At 41.2% G+C, this 18,211-nt stretch overlaps 1 protein-coding gene across 4 annotated transcripts in view; it reads left to right on the top strand.

Annotated features, from left to right (window-relative positions):
• The window catches only part of nlgn3a (neuroligin 3a), a 187,053-nt gene that overhangs the window by 143,555 nt on the left and 25,287 nt on the right, over window positions 1-18,211 (top strand). The gene's annotated exons all lie outside the window — the stretch shown is intronic.

The raw sequence follows: 18,211 nt of genomic DNA, 5'->3' as shown, positions 1-18,211 counted from the left end.
ATGCTGCTTTGGACACACATGGTTGGAAATGTAACATGGGGCTTTTACTGTACATTACGTAGAAGTGAATAACATTAAAGATATCACTTACGTTACGTTAGTTAGAAGACTGGTCTTAGGCAATACTGTGGTCAGTTGTGGGAAGCTATTAAGTGGCATGCACCCAACCACCACACACACTAACACACATAATCATTTTTCTTGTCACTAGGCAGAGTAAAATATCTGTTCTTGGATTTTTGATTAGTAGACCGATGTGCATTTGAAAGAGGTCATTTGAGCTGCTCTTCTTTGGTCCCCATTACAGTGCCAGGGATTTGTGATGTGTTTTGCGTTCTCCAATTTGCATTAAAGTGTTACTAATTGCCTTGATTTCCTCCAATGAATGATGACTGCTTTTGGATTGAATTTTACCATAAATGCCTTTTTTTATTCATACTCCATAATGCTACGCTCTATGTAGCATGTTATTATACTGCCAGTGAAACCATCTCCTCTGCCTCCTAGTAAATTGGATATTACCGGGTCTGTTTTTTTCCCCTGAATGGAAATGTATGCCCCACTGATGGGATAAAAAAAGAGCCAGTAAAACTTAAGGGATCCTAGGAAATTGAAACAGGAAGCCTTCTATCACGCCAGGACTCTTGCTGCGAATGTTACCAATGGCAATCAGATTTCACACAGTCTCTCTCGGAGCACAGATTGTTGTAATTATATAAAGTTTAGGACTGGAGTGGGCTGCAGGATGTGACAGGAAATCCAAGTGAAGAAATGTCTTTTTGCACCTGCTTTCGCAACCTCCGCTGTACTTTACCCCTCCTCTCCTCCTCCTCTCCTATAGTCTTAACTGTAGTGAAAACTGGTAGGATGGTTTCATTGCCAAGGCAACATCATAAACAAGAAAGGAATCAAAGTGTCTGGAACTGCATAGCAGGGGAAATTGAAGTAAAAATCTATAATCAAGTGGATTATACACTGTGGCATGAACACACCTGGTTTCATGTGGCCTCTAGTAATGGATTTGTGTAATAATTTCCTATCCATGTTAGCAGACTGTTGCATCTCAGGAAGGGCACCTTATACTGACTTTCCTACTTTGCGCTGTGTATGGAAATTAAGTCAGGAAACAATATTATAAACAATGCATCATGGCTCCACCCTCATTTCCTGATTTGACTTTTTTTTTTCGACTTGCTCACAAATAAAAATTCATACTGTATGCCTAGAAATGGAGGTATTGGTGTCACATTGAATGTGGCGTGTATGAATTCAGGAGTAGCATAAGGTAGGATTTGATAGCATAGCATAGGATCCACATGTCTACATGCACACACATGCACACACTCGCACACAAACATTTTCCTTCACCTGCTGCTCAGATGCAGGATAACGAGGCCCAGGTAAAAAAAGAAAAAGTAAATCAGCAATGACACACTGTTCTGTAGCTCCCTGGTGTGTCGGTGTGTTTAATGACAGTATTCCCACTCTTCCTGTACACAGTCTGTCATTACTGCCTACAGTGCATAGACTTTCCATCTAACAGACTCCTTTGGTGGCAGAGTGACAACTTACTTCAGATGCTCCATGCTCCTCCTGAAGCCTATTTAATAAGCTGGATCCTCCTATATCATCCTAGCCCTCCGGCCTCTCTCTTTGATTGCCTGCTCCTCTGGCCTGGCCTTGGTGGTGTCTCAATGTGGCCGTGCCGAGGGCTCCAGTCACAGGGTACATCCATCACCGAGCCTCCCCCCTTCTGACCTGCGTGGAGGCTGGCCTGGATGTCCTCTCGTGAGGGCTGGATTTTTTTAGACCCTGGTCCGTGCCCTGCCTCCTCCATCTAATCTCCTCCTTACTGCCCCCATCTGTCTCCCTGCCTTCACAGACAGTAAAAGTATGCAAGGGACACACGCTTTCTCTCCATGTGCCAGTGTGTCTCTCTCCCTTTCTCCCTCTCTGGGTTTCTGCTCCCTGGTCTGCAGCATGTGTAGTGTGTTGCTATTAATAAGATGGCTGCCTTGTCTGCTATGTGGCAAGCAATCTAGCCACACATCTGAGACTTTGGAAGCAGAATGGTCATTAAAAGCACAGTCTTTCTCGGCAGGAGAGTGTTTTTGACCAGCTTATTAAATGTAGCTCAACAGTTGTGTTCCCACAGAGGGAAATCTCTGTCCCCATCTTCTTTTTCTCCGGCTTCAAACAGAAAACAGCTGAAGAAGTTCAGAAGCAAGGACATTAGCCAGTCCCATGTATTATCTATCTGGCATCGCACAAGCACTAATTGAACATGCAGATTTGGCTTTTTCCCCTATCTCTTAATAATCATTATGATATACAAAGTGAGATGGCTTCTCTGCACATGAACAGAATACCAAGTAGCCAATGACTCAGATATGTGAATTTGTACATATATCTCTTCGTGCATGCATATGAGAGTTGATTTATCTGTTTCTCCCACAGCCTACAGAAAACATACTGTATATCTACACATGTGTAGATGTACGTATGTGCACGCAGGCGCGTCTATTCATGAAGCACACATGAGGGAAAGGCCAGTTGTAGAGCCGCTGAAGGTCATTTGGTTTCTTTTTTTCCCCTCTCTTCCTGTAAGCAATCAGGCTAAAAGCTCCGCTTCTGAGGAAGTGCTCCCCTTTTAATGGAACATCTTGGACATTAAAGACAGCTAGTGTGGAGGATCCTTCATGCCAATGTCAGCTTTCATTTTTATTAAGACTTCTGGGTTATTGAGGACCATAAATGTGCATGTTAAATGCTTGGGTTTTATTACAGCAGTGCAATGACTACCAAGGCTTTTTAATGCAAGACACCACCCAGCAAACACTGAAACCCCTTGAACCACGAGTATTAAGAGGGCAGTGTGACAGGTACTCGGTTTTCAGCAAAGGGTAACAAGTTTTCAAATCCATTTAGTGTGAAGGATAGCATAGAAGGTGATTAAGTGAAGGAATGTATCACGGGATATGTAGAAATCAAGGATCAGAGTGATTGAAAAAATCAAATGGCATGGCAGGACATTTTTCTCAAATCAAACCTGAAATATTAACTTGCTGTGGATTTTCTAACCAGAATTTATGATTCATGCAGTCTTGGAAAGGATGCGACTTGGAAGTCATAGGACTTGATGTATTACTGTACAATTTCCTTCAGCTGATTGGGTGAGAAACTGCTTAGAGTGACTTGATTGTGATTACAGTGAGACACAAACAGCCACGTCCTTTATGATCCAGTATGGTCAAGAATGTGCAGTCACTAAAATGTCACATGTTCTAGTGAATGTGACAGTACCCTCATAATACGGTGTTACTGTTATTACTCTACGTTATACCCCAGAAATTCAGAGCCGCACCTATCAGAGTATTAGTAGGTTAAATGATCAAACAGAGTTGATGAAAGTATAATCCAATGGATACATTTGGTCCTACATTTTAACTTGATAAAGACTTAATTTAGTAAAAACTGAATATTTAGCTTGTTTCGATTAACTTTGTGCTATTCATCACAAATACATCAACATTTATCAATGAGTTTGTGCTGATCTGACTTTCTTTTTTAAACATCTGTAGCAGTCAGTGTCCCATCATAAACTACACCCAGCAATACTCATCACAGTTTTGTTATTTCTGTCAAAACACCTTTTTCTCCCCACCACCACGGGAGACACAAGACTTCTTCCTCTGTAGTGTAAACTAAACAAATATTTGTTTAGTTATATAGAAATTTGGTCATTTTTATTTTAGTCAGTTTTTATTTTGTAGTAAGTTATGTCCTTTTCTCCATAGTTTCATACATAGTATAGGCGTACTAGATTCAACATATGAAAGATTTCTGTATATTCATACATAGTTTCATATAGTTTTAATGCATATTATTGTGAGCACTACATAATAATGTTTAAAGCACTATGTATAATGTTTACAATATATTTGTAGAGCTGATATGTCTAGAGATGACACAAGTAGTCTATTAATCAATTAGTCAATTGACAGAAAATACACTGGCAACTATTTTGATAATAAATAAATCATTTAAGTGAAATGCCCAAAATGCCAGAAAATTCACTAGTTCCAGATCAACAAATGTAAATATTTGCTTGTTTTCTTCTATGATAGTAAATCTAATATCTTTGTTTTTGGGACTGTTGTAGGCTTTGGGAAATTGTGTGGGTATTTTATTTTTTTTTTCATCATTTTAATAATTATATTTGAATCTCTTTATATTTTGGGGTTTAATGGCATCGTGAGTGACTCCACCTGCATGACCTCATATAGAAGGGTATGGAACAGACCTCCCTGTAAGGTCTTGTCTGCACCCTCTTGTGATTTCACTGTACAAATCAGTGCAAATGACTACTCTGCTGTTTCTGGCATGTATTTAACTCGTGGACCTGTAGAGGAAGGAAATAAGACTGACAACAATGTTTATTGGACTTCAAATCAATCTGCCTCTGTCAATCTTGCTGATACAGTGCTGCTGTTGTGGGATTCAAAGCCTGCGTTGCCATGAGCACCTAACCTCTGCTCTGACAATCATTTACCATGTACATGCAGGCTTGTAGTTGTCCTTAGAGGGAACAACACAAACACTGTTGTAGTGCAGCTGCCGGGAATTGTGAGGATACTCATTCATTGCTGTATCATGAGATATCAACACGTAATCTAAGGCTAATATAAATGCTGCTCCAAATTACCCTATCTTACAGAGGCCTTACACAGGCCTGTGTGAGTCTTATACTACATTACTGCTTTAACTGTAATGTTACATCTGGCTTTGACCTTTTGAAAATAACGTGTGGGTTTCCTCTCTGAAACGAGACCCATGGGAGGTTCTCCTTGCGGAATGGTCTACAGGTCTGCACACCCCCCACTCCATAATGTCCCTGTGCTGAGCCCTCACCGTACAGATCTGGAGGTGCGATCCATTTGCACTTAGTGTCGACTTCATTTCTGTGGGCTCAGGCATCCTACAGCAGCCATCCATTGCCTGTGGAATTTAAGCATCAAATAAATGCACCTTGCAAGAGTTGGAATGTGAATTGGAGTCACCGGCAAAGATAGCTGCATAACCACGTCCCTGGGATGTTATTCATGCACGATGCAGCAGACATTGTTGTGCAAATGCCTCGTGCTTGAGAAAAACCAGGGACAATTGTCGAAGTTGAATAGACCCCATTTCTGAGGTGTCAAATGCATTCAACAACTCGACACTGTAAAGTTACCTGGGTGTTTAGGGCAACAGAATGCCTCCATCTTGAGGTTTGATTTGGCTGTTTGCTGAAGGGTGTCTGTGCATCTCAGGGTGTGAAAAAGGCCTATGCGAGATGAGAGAATGGGGACGCATTGTCAGGTGCCGTATTCTTCCACCTCGATTGACAAGAGTGATAATTAAACCAGGGGGATGCCATCTCTGCGGCGTAAGAATGCTTGTATTTATTTACGCTGACTACTCGGCTTTGTTGTCTGCCATATAGTGTGGCCTTCATTGTGTGAAAAAGCAAACTGCTTTTAACAAGTGGCCTATGTGGCATTTTTCAGTCAGTCTTTGAACGGCAATGTCTTTGACTTTCTATAGCAAAGCAAAATTGCTTTATTTTTACAAAACAAAGAGGGTTGGAGGATTATTCACCAACTAAAAGGTATTACTCTCTTTTGAACTCGCAAGAAATTGGAAATGGCCTAATTCAGGCAGCAAATAGGTTTTTTCTCTTCACTACTCACTGTTCCAAAGAGAAAATGAAGCCAAAGTTGTATTGAGCAGAAGAAAAAAGGAGGACCTGCAGACTAATGTGAGGTGGGAGGGGTGTTATTAGGGTAAAGATGACTCCACTGAGGTCAGATAGCCAGTTTGAGGTAACACTCCAGAAAATAATATCGAGTTCGGCTGTCCATCAGCATGAGGCAGCTTTACCTATCCCTAGCCAGAAGAGAGCAGAGGAATGAAGAATTGACAAATGGCCCAAAAACGGTGAAGGCAGTTCATTCAGGTAGTCCAGCCATCACTCTGTCTCTGCTTGCAGCAGGTAGTTGAGCCTATAAAGCATGGAGTTATAGGTGTTAAAGAGCCGAGCAACAGGTCAGAGAAAGAAGTAGGGAATAATTGAGTACTTTAGTAAATCCATGCTTCCATCAACCAAGGTAATAGCTCAGAGCATTGCATATACCTATAGCCCCAGATCCACAACTGTACGAATGAGCCTCGGTAGCTTGAGCGACATATGGCACACATGGGCTATCTCAGCAATATTCTCCAAGACAATACAATGAGACCCATCTGGTGATGTATCGCTGAGATTGCTTTTGGAATCTAATCGGAGCTGATGAACGATGTGACTATAGAATATGTCATCTGTTGATGACCTACAGTCCCCAGTGAAGACACTGGCAAGTCATTAGTTCAGGTAGATGCCATCTATGAATCATTCTTGATAAATCACTGTCAAGGGCGCATTCATACACCTCCTAATGGACAGTGACAGCAGTGGTGGAGGGGGGAGCGGTGGCTGAAGCTCCTGGCTGTGCCCCGGCGTTCTTTGATCCTGTTAGGCTTTAGATCAATTAAACCAATAGCTGTATCATATTGCTCCCAGACTGTCTCGTCTGTTTCCTCTCTTGATTGGTCTAATGACTTGATGGAGGTTTCTGTCTGTCTGTCTGTCTGTCTGTCTGTCTATCCATTTCCCTACTACACTTACCTCAACTCCACTGCCTTAATCTCTGAGGCATTTTCTTCAGCTCCTTTCCCTGTACCTCATAGCAGTTTCTTTCTTTTTCTAGTATACCCACCCCTCCCCCACGTCTCTCTTTCGTCTTCTCACTATGTCTCCCTCTCTCTGCCTCAGTCTTTCTCTCTCTGGCACCAGTGTAAAGCATCCATTATAGAGTGATGCATGGGTGTCTGTGTGAGTGGGAAGAGGGACTTGGCACTACTCCTGCCCCACCTGCAGAGGAAGCACTGACAGCTGAGCACTGGGGGCTCATCTCTCCCCCTCCTCCTCCGCCTATCTCCACATCTCTACTGACCTCCCTCCTCCTCTCACACCTTCTCCATCTCATTCTTTCTTCCTCACCCTCCCTTTATTCCCTGTTGTTCCACACATATTGGCCCAATTTCTGCCACTACTCACTAGTTTCCCTTACACTATTTTCACATTTAATTATGTCCATCCATCTTTTCTTTTGCACTGTCTGTTCTCTCTTTTTGTCTTCTTCACTACACATTTTATTTGTTTCTTTTTTTACCCATGATTGTATAAGTGTTTATTCATTAGGCATTCCACACTAGGCAACAAGACTGGCTAGATGTGTTGTTAAATAGACCGTTGTTTCCGTGTTTGTTTGCCAGATGAACAACTACAGTGTAATTAGCTGAACTTTGCCCTTTAGTGATGACCACGAGCACTCTCTGTTTGCTTGTTGTTGCTGACAGCTCACCTCTGCGGATAGCTAGGTCATCCCTTCAGTGTCCATACATCTGTTTATCTCTGCTGAGAGAAGAGCGCTCAATGCCTCGGCATGAATAACAGAAGGATGCTGTGGAGTTGCTATGAAGCCACGCCATGATTGAGAACACCATGACATTCCTCATCAATTTCACAGGTTTGCATAACATGTGATTTATATACATCTCTTGCAGGGGAGGGAACATTACCAGGTGTTTCAAACTGTTTCGGGTGATGTTTTTGAAACTTCTAAATTATTTTGAAATAGGAAATGTATGACTTTGTGCTCACTTAATTCTGGTATAACCGCTTCATCTGCACAGAGAGGAAAAATACTTGTTTACTGCATGATTATAGGCATCTAGGAATATATCATTCTGTTTACACAGAGCCTGCTTGCTACAGTCTGTGCGTACAGACAGAATGATTTGGAAGGAAAATTGTTTTTTCAATGTGTGATAAGAAGTGTCACATAGGAAAAACATCAGTCCAGTTACTTTGCTGTAGGACTAAGCTGGTGTGATTTGCTTGGTGAGAGCCCATAACAATGTGATATAGAGAATGGAATACATGTATGCCATCGGGAACCCTATCATTGACATACTGTGCTGTAAGTATACACTTTAACTGTCCACTGTGTGTGTGTGTTTCATGTTCTTATATCCCAGTGGGGACTTTAACCTGAATGCACACTGACCCATGGGGACTTGTGTCACCGTGGGACAAAAATTGAGGTCCCCATGGGTAGAGACTACTTTTTGAGGATTAAGACTTGGTTTTAGGGTTCAGGTTACAATTTGGTCAAGAATAGGGTAAGGGAAAGGGTTAAGGTTAGGCATTTAGTTGTGATGGTTAAGGTTAGGGTAAGGGTCTAGGGAAAGCATTATGTCAATGACTGTCCCCCACGGAGATAGTGAAACAAACGTGTGTTTGCGTGTATGAACATGTGCAAGTGCAGTCTCAAGCTGTAGCCTGCCTACCAAGACGTTCAATTCTGGGCAGTACAAATGCATTAGCCTTAGCTGTGAAATTTGCATAGTCTGAGCACAATGAAATCCCCAATGAGAGGAACTTCAGCAAACATGCTGACAAGCAGAAACCTCTACTATAAAGGGCCAACATTGTGCAACCTGACAAAAAGACTAAATCTTTAGCTCTCAGGCCTGCAAGGCTGTAATAGATTTTTAGCTTAGAGAGGTAACATAAGCTATAGATCCTTTTCAGTGGTAAAAGAGAGGGACTCGCCAAATCGATTGCAACTGTCAGAGAACAATATTACCAATGTGCTATTTCACAACTTGAAAACAATGTTCTTCTCCTAGGAAATTCTACGTCAAGTTACAATGTTCATATTTGCTTAATATCTGAGAGCTGACCTATTGCTACAGACTGAAGAGTGAAAAGATGAAAAATGCAGTTTGACACTTGGACTTTCTTTGAAAATAGCATCTGCATGTTACAAATTAAGTATCATCTCAGGTGCAAGGCTTCTGTGTGCTTTTAACAAACTAGGTTGTACAACATATCATCCGACCGATTGTGACAGCGAATCATTCACACCTTTTCCAAACTAGCTAAATCGAAGGTGGGGTGAGAAGCTTCTGACACAGAGAGGCATTGGATTATAAACAGGAATAATGATGAACCTGTGCAGTAAATAAAGAAAGAAATAATTCAGTATCTCTCCAACAGAATGTCTCTTGCAGCATGGAGAGGGCTTAGAAACAGCATTTAGACCTTCATGTTGGGAGATAAAACAGTAACACTATTTTTTGGGTCCATAATTTCCTAGGAAGTTTCCTGGAAAGAATTATGTAATTTAGTACTAATTATGGGGAAAATAGAGAATGTTATTTTAGGCAGTTATTTTAGTTAGAGTTATAGTTAGATTATAAGCAGCTGTTGATTTCCAGAGTAATTCCCTCATAAGAATCGACATTTTAATAATAAACGTGCAACACTTTTTCAACAAACAAAAACTTATACCATCAAAAACTAATTTTAAGATGCTATAATCACTTAAGAAATCTACACATGGGTCACAGAATAGACGGTGTAGTCCCTCATTCGTCCAGGAGTTTTCTCTCGTAGAAAAGGTTTCAGTCGTAGTCATCTGGACACTGTTTTCAGAATCAAGACGTTTCGGCTCCCATCCGGAAGTCATTCTCAATTGTGAAAAAATAGAACGGGAACTCAGAAATTTAAGCTACTCTGTGTTACATAAATTTCACCTGAGGTCAGTTTCAGGTGAAACTAGCTAATCAACAGATACTCAGGTATACTCCTTCCTGAGGGCAGGGTTTATGTAACACAGACTAGCTTAAATTTCTGAGTTCCCCTTCCATTTTTTCACAATTCAGAATGACTTCCGGATGGGAGCCGAAACGTCTTGATTCTGAAAACAGTGTCCAGATGACTACGACTGAAACCTTTTCTACGATACATGGGTCACAAGTTTTAATGTTTCAATCTTTCATCAGGTTTCATCAGTCAGTGTTTTGGTCTGATTGGATTTCGGTAGAAAACAGAATGATAAGCATACATACAGCAATCAAGCAACAAGAAAAATTGTTTTGCCTACAACATTTATTATGCCTTCTGAAAGCTTTTATTGTGAAGCAGCTGCAGGAAGTGCTGAGGAGGTGTTTGCTGACATAGCACAGCAATGAATTGGATCAGAAACCAGTGAGACTGCTATCTGTTAGATGAAAAGTATGGACAGAATTGTAGGGGTAAAACAAAACTCCCAATGCGACTCCTATGATATCCATGAGCTAACAAATTAAAGCAAACACTAAAAACAAAGTTTTTCCTCAAAGCTGTTCATGATGAGCAGTTTAGTATTCAACACAGTGGCAGACGTAGCTGTGTGAAGAATGAACAGAAAAGAAATAGCACTCAAAATAGTACTCAAAACTCTATCGCTAAGCCTATTTTCACACCCAAGCACACCTGGCTTATTGCTGCAAAATATATTATAATGTATAAATATAATAAGTGTAGACTTTGCGAATCTCCTGCCCGAGCTCTGATGCAGTCCCACGTTCAGAACAGCCCTTCATTTGAAGTATGCCACAGCCTTGACAGTCACTGCTCAACAAAGGCAAAAAGAATACCTGCAAAGTAAATCTTAACCCATGTGTCATTTGAAGGTGACCTCAGCCGTCATCAGACAGTCAAGCCTTTGACAGACTCAATATTTAACCAAAACAAATACTTTTTGCTAACCAAACATAATGCTGTATCACGTCAAACAGGCATTTCTCCTGAAACATTTCTCCTTGTTTAAGTGAAGGCTGTTTGGAGAGCATGCATCCTCCGCAGTATTTCAGATGTTGACAAACCCATATGGCATGCCACTAATCTTGATCGATGCCCACCACCGTGAACACTACTCACACTGTAGAGGATAATGAAATGTAGCAATGCAACATTTTACAAAAATCATCACAGTGATCTGTTTATTATCCATTATGAAAGGCATCTTGGCTTCTGCAGTTTTCCGCTCGGAAAAACAATGCAAAGGAGTGTTTACTTTCCAAACACAGAGCAGCACAGAGTGCTCATAAAAATGCCTGTGCTCGCCCAGTGTGCTATTCTTAGGGTTCCCCTTAGAGCCACTATCTAATTGGAGCCTTGGTTGTCCTATCGGTGAAGCTATCCTCCATGCAGGCTTTTTTTTATGAGGCCTGTGAGTGACTGAGATTCCCTGTCTGGGTGTCTGTGGCTGTTCTCAGGCATAAGTCCCGGGACTCCTGCTCATCGGTGAGGGCTTCATTAGCCGGGGATGGGAGGTGGCAGCAGAGAGAGAACAGCTGTTTAGCTAACCACTTGCATTGTTAGCCAGCCTTCTCCGTATGCCTAACTGCCTAAATCCGTCCCCTAGCTGCTAATAGAATGCTCATTAGGAGAGGGAGGGAGATTCGATGGGAAACAGCGCCACTGTGCAACAGCCCTACCAGCCTTCACTACTCCTCTTCTCTCCCTCTGAGCTCTATGAAAGAGCTGTATGGAACAAGCCTTCCCTCTATGGATCAACTACCAATACAGCGCATCTTGACCTCTCCCCCTGACCTCCTGGGAAAGACAGGGGGTGTATAGGTATCTGAGTTTACCTCTGAGAAAGCCACCAGCCTCTGTGATGCCAAAACATGCTCCTTACTTGCAGAGATACTGAAAGATACAAGATTTGAAAATCCCAGCGGACAGACGGATGATACCTTCTGCTTCAAGCCCTGAAGAGAGAAGGGGTTAGTTTGGTGTGTAGGTTGTCTTTAATTTGTTCTTTTTTTCTTTTTTTTTTTTGCAAATTTCCCCCAAGCGGTACAGTGTTAAATTATTCAAACACTGTAGATTGTGCTGCTGTAATTTGTCAGGAACCCAAAAGCACAAGTCTATTTCTCTGTGTCAAAACTGATGAAGCTGGTGAGGAGGAGGGAATGCTGCGACATCAGAGATGGCACTGTGAATATCTGATGGTGTTCATGGGAACAGCTACAGATCAGAGCCAAAAACACTGCACCCCTGTCACAGCCAAAACACATCCCTGGCTGAAAAAGGGTGGCCCATGTTTGATTAGAATTCAAACAGGAAAACAGCTACCATGGAAGTACTTCATTGACTTAACACAGGCCAGTTGCAAACATTCCCCATACAGAAATGCAGGCAAACAAAGTGCACAGCGACATGGAGGAGACAATGTGTGGTAGAACTGATATGCTCCAAGCTATTTACAGTACATGACAGCAACTGTAGACTCCGCTGTCATGTGAATATGTAATCGGTAAGAGTGTACACAGAATACGTAATATTCTCACCTGTGAATAATAATAATACCATATTGGCCAAATATAAGACGACCATGAGGATAAGACAATGCTCCGTTTTGCAAAACCTGTTTGTTGATAAATACTTTTTTAAGATACTCTGAACAACACTCTGAACAAAACATGGTAGGCAGATTTATATATCTTAAATCTTTTAAATTAAGTTTGAGGAACATAATGATATATACTGTGAGACAAACTGTCAGAGATTCCATACTGTTATTTGAACATTGTGGGCAATGTTGCAGATCAGTAAGCAGGAATATTTTCTGTCAAATTGGATTTTTAAATATATTTTTGCATCAAAGTGATGAAGTGCCTTGATTTGTCAGGTACTTAATTCTCTAGAATTGCCCAAAACAGACATTCCTGTGTGGCTGTTTTATTCCTACACAGTATCTCAGTAGATTTTGTCAATGTACTACATCACAATATGACAGTATAATATTACATTACCCATGAAAGTGGATTTTATCCATATCGCCTACTCCCATTTTAAATATATTTTAACATTTGAAGAAAAATAAAATACAGTATATCAATAAAATACATTAAAATAGAGTGATTATGATTTTAAATCAAGTTATTTAAATCAAATGCAATAAACGTGACAAACTATAGCCTACTGGTTTGACAAAACAATCCCAAATCAAGGTCCACTTACTAGCTTTTCCTGGCACTTTCAATCTTTTTCATCAGCAGATGGAGTTTGCTCAGTTGTCATGGAGATGGATCTGTTGACATGTAAGTTCAGTAGCTGTTAAGATTTTATTCACATTTTAAGGACTTCTTGTTCATCCGCGGATGGTTGAAAGCCCCAGAAAAAGCTATTAAGTGAACCTTGAGTTAGGGTTGTTTTGTCAGATTTATATTTCCAAAGTCAAGAATGAACTTTGATGCTTATAGAGTAATGGTATCCTTAATTCAATTTTTTTACCATTTTACCAATCAGCATTAACCAGTGTATTTGTGAATTAACCATCATCAACACTCTAAAAAGCAGCTAATGGAGTTGATCCAGGTATTTTCCCTCCTGATTACTGATGTTCTTTTCTACACCAGTGAAAGGGAGGGAGGGACAGATGCAGATAGCACAGAGTCAGAGAGATTAACAGAGAGTTTGAATGTGTGAAGGCTTGTCCACAAATTTAAGATGACATCAGTTTTTCTGGAAAAACACATTGTATTATGTTTAGGCCAGTATGGAAATAGCTAATTAATATTATACCACCACAATTCCAAGAAAATTCACCTTATTGTTACTCAAACTATTGTTGGTTAAAAAGTTGACTTTACAGTATGTCATCAAATGGCCCAAATTGTTTTTTATTTTGTTTAACAAATTCTTATTTCATTTGGTAGCGATGTAAAATAAAGGAGATGTGTAAGTATGTATATAAAGAGTTCACACAGTGTAACCAAATAGCTCTGTACATTTTCATTAAAACTGAACAAACATCTCTGTTCTAGATCTTTGTAATATTAATAGGCCTTTTTCACAGCAGACATTTTGACTTGGAAAAGCACAGGTGTTACTAATAACTTTAACAATGGCTCTGTTCTATTCAAGTGCCCCAATAAGTTGTGACAATGAGCCAGCATGCACAGTATCAGGACCCTGAAACCGAAGCAGCTAAATGGAATTCAGTCATCATTCATTTTATTATATACACATATTTTTCTTACTGTCTCATGTCAAAATGTCTTCTGTGAAAAAAAACCTATTGCAATAAATAGTCAATACAAATACAGACCCCTGTCAGTACCCTACCCCATATGCCCTATATACCTATAATCCCATGACTGCAGAAAAGAAAGGATTAGATCATAATAACAATCAGATCTTTTAAACAATGTAATAAGTAATATAAATTAATGTATTTTTTGTGTGGGGAAAACTGGCCTCTTTTTATCTAAAAGAATAGATTAATATTTCCCACATGCTGAGGAGCTTGTGATCATGATAATTTGTTATAATATTAAATTTTAATTTTCAAACTTGTGAGCCATAGAAAGAACTCAAGTGTAAATTTCTAATCTGTGTGCTACAGACTAGACTTGTGTGTCATTTCTTTATGATGGAAGCTGACAATGACACATTCTATAGTAATGGCAAAAGGCTTACCGATGCCACTCTGAATGTGTGCTGGAAAAGAATGTCTGTGGGTGAGATATGTGTCAAGTGTTGTGACGTTAGTTGCTGTTGAATATGTGTTAGCTTGACATTGAGAAAGTGGAGTGTGCCAGCATGCAGCCTAACTGATAGACAAGCACACTCGGTCTCACACACACACACACACACACACACGCACGCATAACTCATTTCCACAGACTTGTATCAATACTGCACAAACACTGCTATACACATTCTGAACACACACACGCACAGAGCTCTGGCTATGGCAGGTCCAGGTCCGTGGGATTGTCAGTTGTTAATGCTCAGCTCACCTCAGCTCAGCTCCACACACATGCAAACATATACACACACAGAATCCATGTGTACATGTAAGTCCACATACTCTCCCACTCCAGGGGATTTCATTTGGCTACAGCTGTGTGCCTACTGGCACTGGCAGCAAGAGACACAACAGGGAGAAGAGAATATAGGGGAAGATATGGAAATGGACAGATTGCAGTGAAAGGCATGTTGCCATGGAAAAGAGGACAAAAACATGAGAAAGGAACCTGTGCACTCTCTCACACGACTGTGATATTTTTTCTTTTCTTTTTTTCGTTTCTCTCCTCCACTGCCTACAGCCTGGTTTGAATGTAAAAGACTGATAATCTGAAGTGTGACCGCTGAGGCGGAAAGGCAACTACTGTATGCCTTTCTTACCTCAGTGAGGCTTTCACACAGCTGCACGAGCAGCACGAAAAGTTCACCAAAATGCAGACGTATGTATATACACAAGGACCCACACAACATAAGCAAATAGAATGACGCCAGCTAGCACGGGCAGTATGCTCTCTCTCTCTCTCTCTCTCTCTCACACACACACACATACAGACTCACAAATAAATAGTGAATGAGGCTGCCAGGGCGGGGACTCACTGCTCCTCACCATAGCTCAGCTCACGGCTCTCTGCCCTTGTGCCGGGACCTCGGCCTGTCACTCTGCGTTTTACTCCCTGCACCACCACTCCACTGTAAGCAGCCAACACAATTTTGGGTATTGAGGTGGTGAAGAAACTGTCCACCACTACCCATTTGGCCTTTTCAGAGCCTGACAGAGAGGACCGGAGGTAAAAAAAAAAAAAACAACAACAAAACACTGCATTCTGTACTGCCAAAATCGAAAACGGCTAGAGTGCTGCTGTGGAAGGGGAATGTATATATTCCTTGTTACTGCCGGCTTGCAAATGAGGTTGACACGGCGCCAGACATTGAGATGTTTTCTGTCACTCTGTTTTTTTGTTTCACCTGAAATTCAATATGATACATTAGTGTTCCAAATGGAGTCTGTGCAGATTAATTACTTGTCCATTACGGTTTGTGACACTATCAATCTGTTATCAGCTGGCTACACCAATGACTCAAATTAACTGTCACTTCTCAATATCAGCCAAGTCATCTCTGTGCTTTATTGCCTTCATTACAATACTCAGTGCTTAAATGGTATCCTCATGAGATCGGACAGTAACTAAGATATTGGCGGACGTTAATACAAAAGATAGATGTCCTGGCATGTTCATCTGCACAAAGTTGTTAAATATCAAAGTAAATGTCGATGTCCTTACAAGGAGCAAGAATGTGTTGAGGAAATAATGGGAGTGCAGCTATATCATGATCTCCTGAAGTTCATGTATATTTGATAAGGACTGCCAGATGTGGCCTTGGATGTGTATCAGCAAGCAATCTCGCTCACTGAGCTCACAGAAATTAGATTTCATCTCAGGCCTCAAATCTAATACACAGGCTTATATTTACTCACAGTTGCAGAGCATCATAAGTCAATATGACCCTATAGAGGGGTGGTAGAGCTGCGTAAAATACAGTTAAATGAAAATGCTTTGAGCAAACTGTTCCGAAGGCCATCGAAGCTTCTTAGCCTTGGACTAGCACAGAATGTAGTTGTCTCTCCATTGCATGGGCTGAAACTGTCATAAGAAATAAAACTGCCGAAAGCCCATTGACAAATAAAACAGCGTTTTAGGTTTTCTCATTGTCTTTGGATAGGTCTGATAAATCTGCATTATGAGGAAAATAGTTGTCTTCAATTCCAGTGATGAATCTGAGGTATATTTCTAACCCATAAAGAAATATCTTGGTGTTAAGAAATTTAATTCAACCAAATCACACTCTGAAATAATTTCAGAGCATTTGTATTGAGCTTGAGAACAGCGCATTTGAGATGAAATGGTTGCATGAGTCACCCAATGCATTGAGATGCCTGTGTCTTCCTCACAATGAATGCAAAGTCACAGTTAGCATGTGGAGTGCCATTTTCCTATGCAGAGAGCCTCTGCCCGCCTTGAATACTCTCCAGGGACAATAGCACCCACAGAGGAATTTTAAGAGTCTTCTTGCTTTTTTCTTTTCTCTTCATTCCCCTCCTCTCTTATCCTCCCATGACCTCCCCTTTTTTCCTCCCTCCTCTCTCCATCTGTGACACAATGAGAATAGATGTCAGCAGCTTAGTTCATCCATATGTCTGTCTGTTTGTCTTGCTAAGATATATTTTCTAGTTTGTAGCGCAGATTAATGTGTAGTCAGCACGCTTTTGTTCAGAGGAGGCAGAAATGAAGGATCTCAGATTGATGAAGACTTTGGTCAACACATTTTTAATCTCTATTACTGAAGTCAGTATCTCAGCAACTCAGTGTATTTCCTAATCAAAATAAAAACATTTGAATGGATTGATTTAGATTAGTTTTGCAGCAGATCGATGCTCAGTGGCCGAATGCTGAGTTCAGATAGGCTGCACAAATAGCTCTTAATTGTTGGGATTTCCAGTTGACTTCATTTGTTTGAGTAGATTTTCAGGGAGCCGCTGCTGCCAATGGACATACAGCAGGACATGTCTTAACCCAATTGTTTCACCGTCCACTTACAGTTAGTGGTTATGGTGGCTAAGGAGGCTGCCACAGTAATTGACTCAATGGGAGTTTACAGTATGAAGCATGAGCCAGGGAAGGCAGACATAGTGCTCTCCAGGGATGGGCTGTTGTGACAGTGCTGCTATCTCTCCACTGTGCTTCTCTCAGCACACAGTATACAGGCCACTCATACACACACAAGCAGATGCACATGTAGAAGCATACACACACAACAAAAACCTTCCTCTGAGCAGGTAGTTTCACAGTCAGGTGCTGGGATCACTTTCGGAGCACCATCCCATCCCAGGCCCGACTTTCGCGCTCAATCTTTAATGTGTTGCCCAAGAATGAGGGCGAGGCGAGGGCGACACATATCCATCCTATTTTTGTCCGCTGTTTGCATGGTGTGCCGCTTTGAATTAGACCAAGCTTGTGTGGCTTCTGGCTGCAGGGCTACTGGCACAATGGGCAGAGCAGAGAACAGTGGTGTCAGACACTGTGAGAGAGGAACACAAAGAGTGACATAGGCACAGCTAGAAGAATATGTTTACGCCATTGGAGCCCGCACCCAGCCTAACACATTCATGCCTGGTACAATAGTTAATCAGCTCGGACGCTGCTGCTGGTGTGACCACTGACCCTGAAAGGCATCAGTAACAGGGGGACTCTTTCTAATAGGAAGAGCACTATAATTTCGAGTGGGGCACAGGAATTGCAGCGCATCCAGAGGAGTATTTTTTCATCTCCTCTGGTTCTGCTTCATTAATGGTGGTTTAGATTAAAAGAGTTGTTGATGTTCTTGGTCAGAGAAAAAAGGTTGCTGCCTACTAGGTGCTCTGTGTGTGGTGCCTAATGAGCTTCCTGAATTATATGACTGTGTGTGTGTATGTGTGTG

This window comes from Siniperca chuatsi, linkage group LG8 (assembly GCF_020085105.1).
Source record: "Siniperca chuatsi isolate FFG_IHB_CAS linkage group LG8, ASM2008510v1, whole genome shotgun sequence".
NCBI classification, from domain to species: domain Eukaryota; kingdom Metazoa; phylum Chordata; class Actinopteri; order Centrarchiformes; family Sinipercidae; genus Siniperca; species Siniperca chuatsi.
The sequence above is the reverse complement of the archived record's forward strand: the minus strand, read 5'-3'. Positions and strand labels throughout refer to the sequence as shown.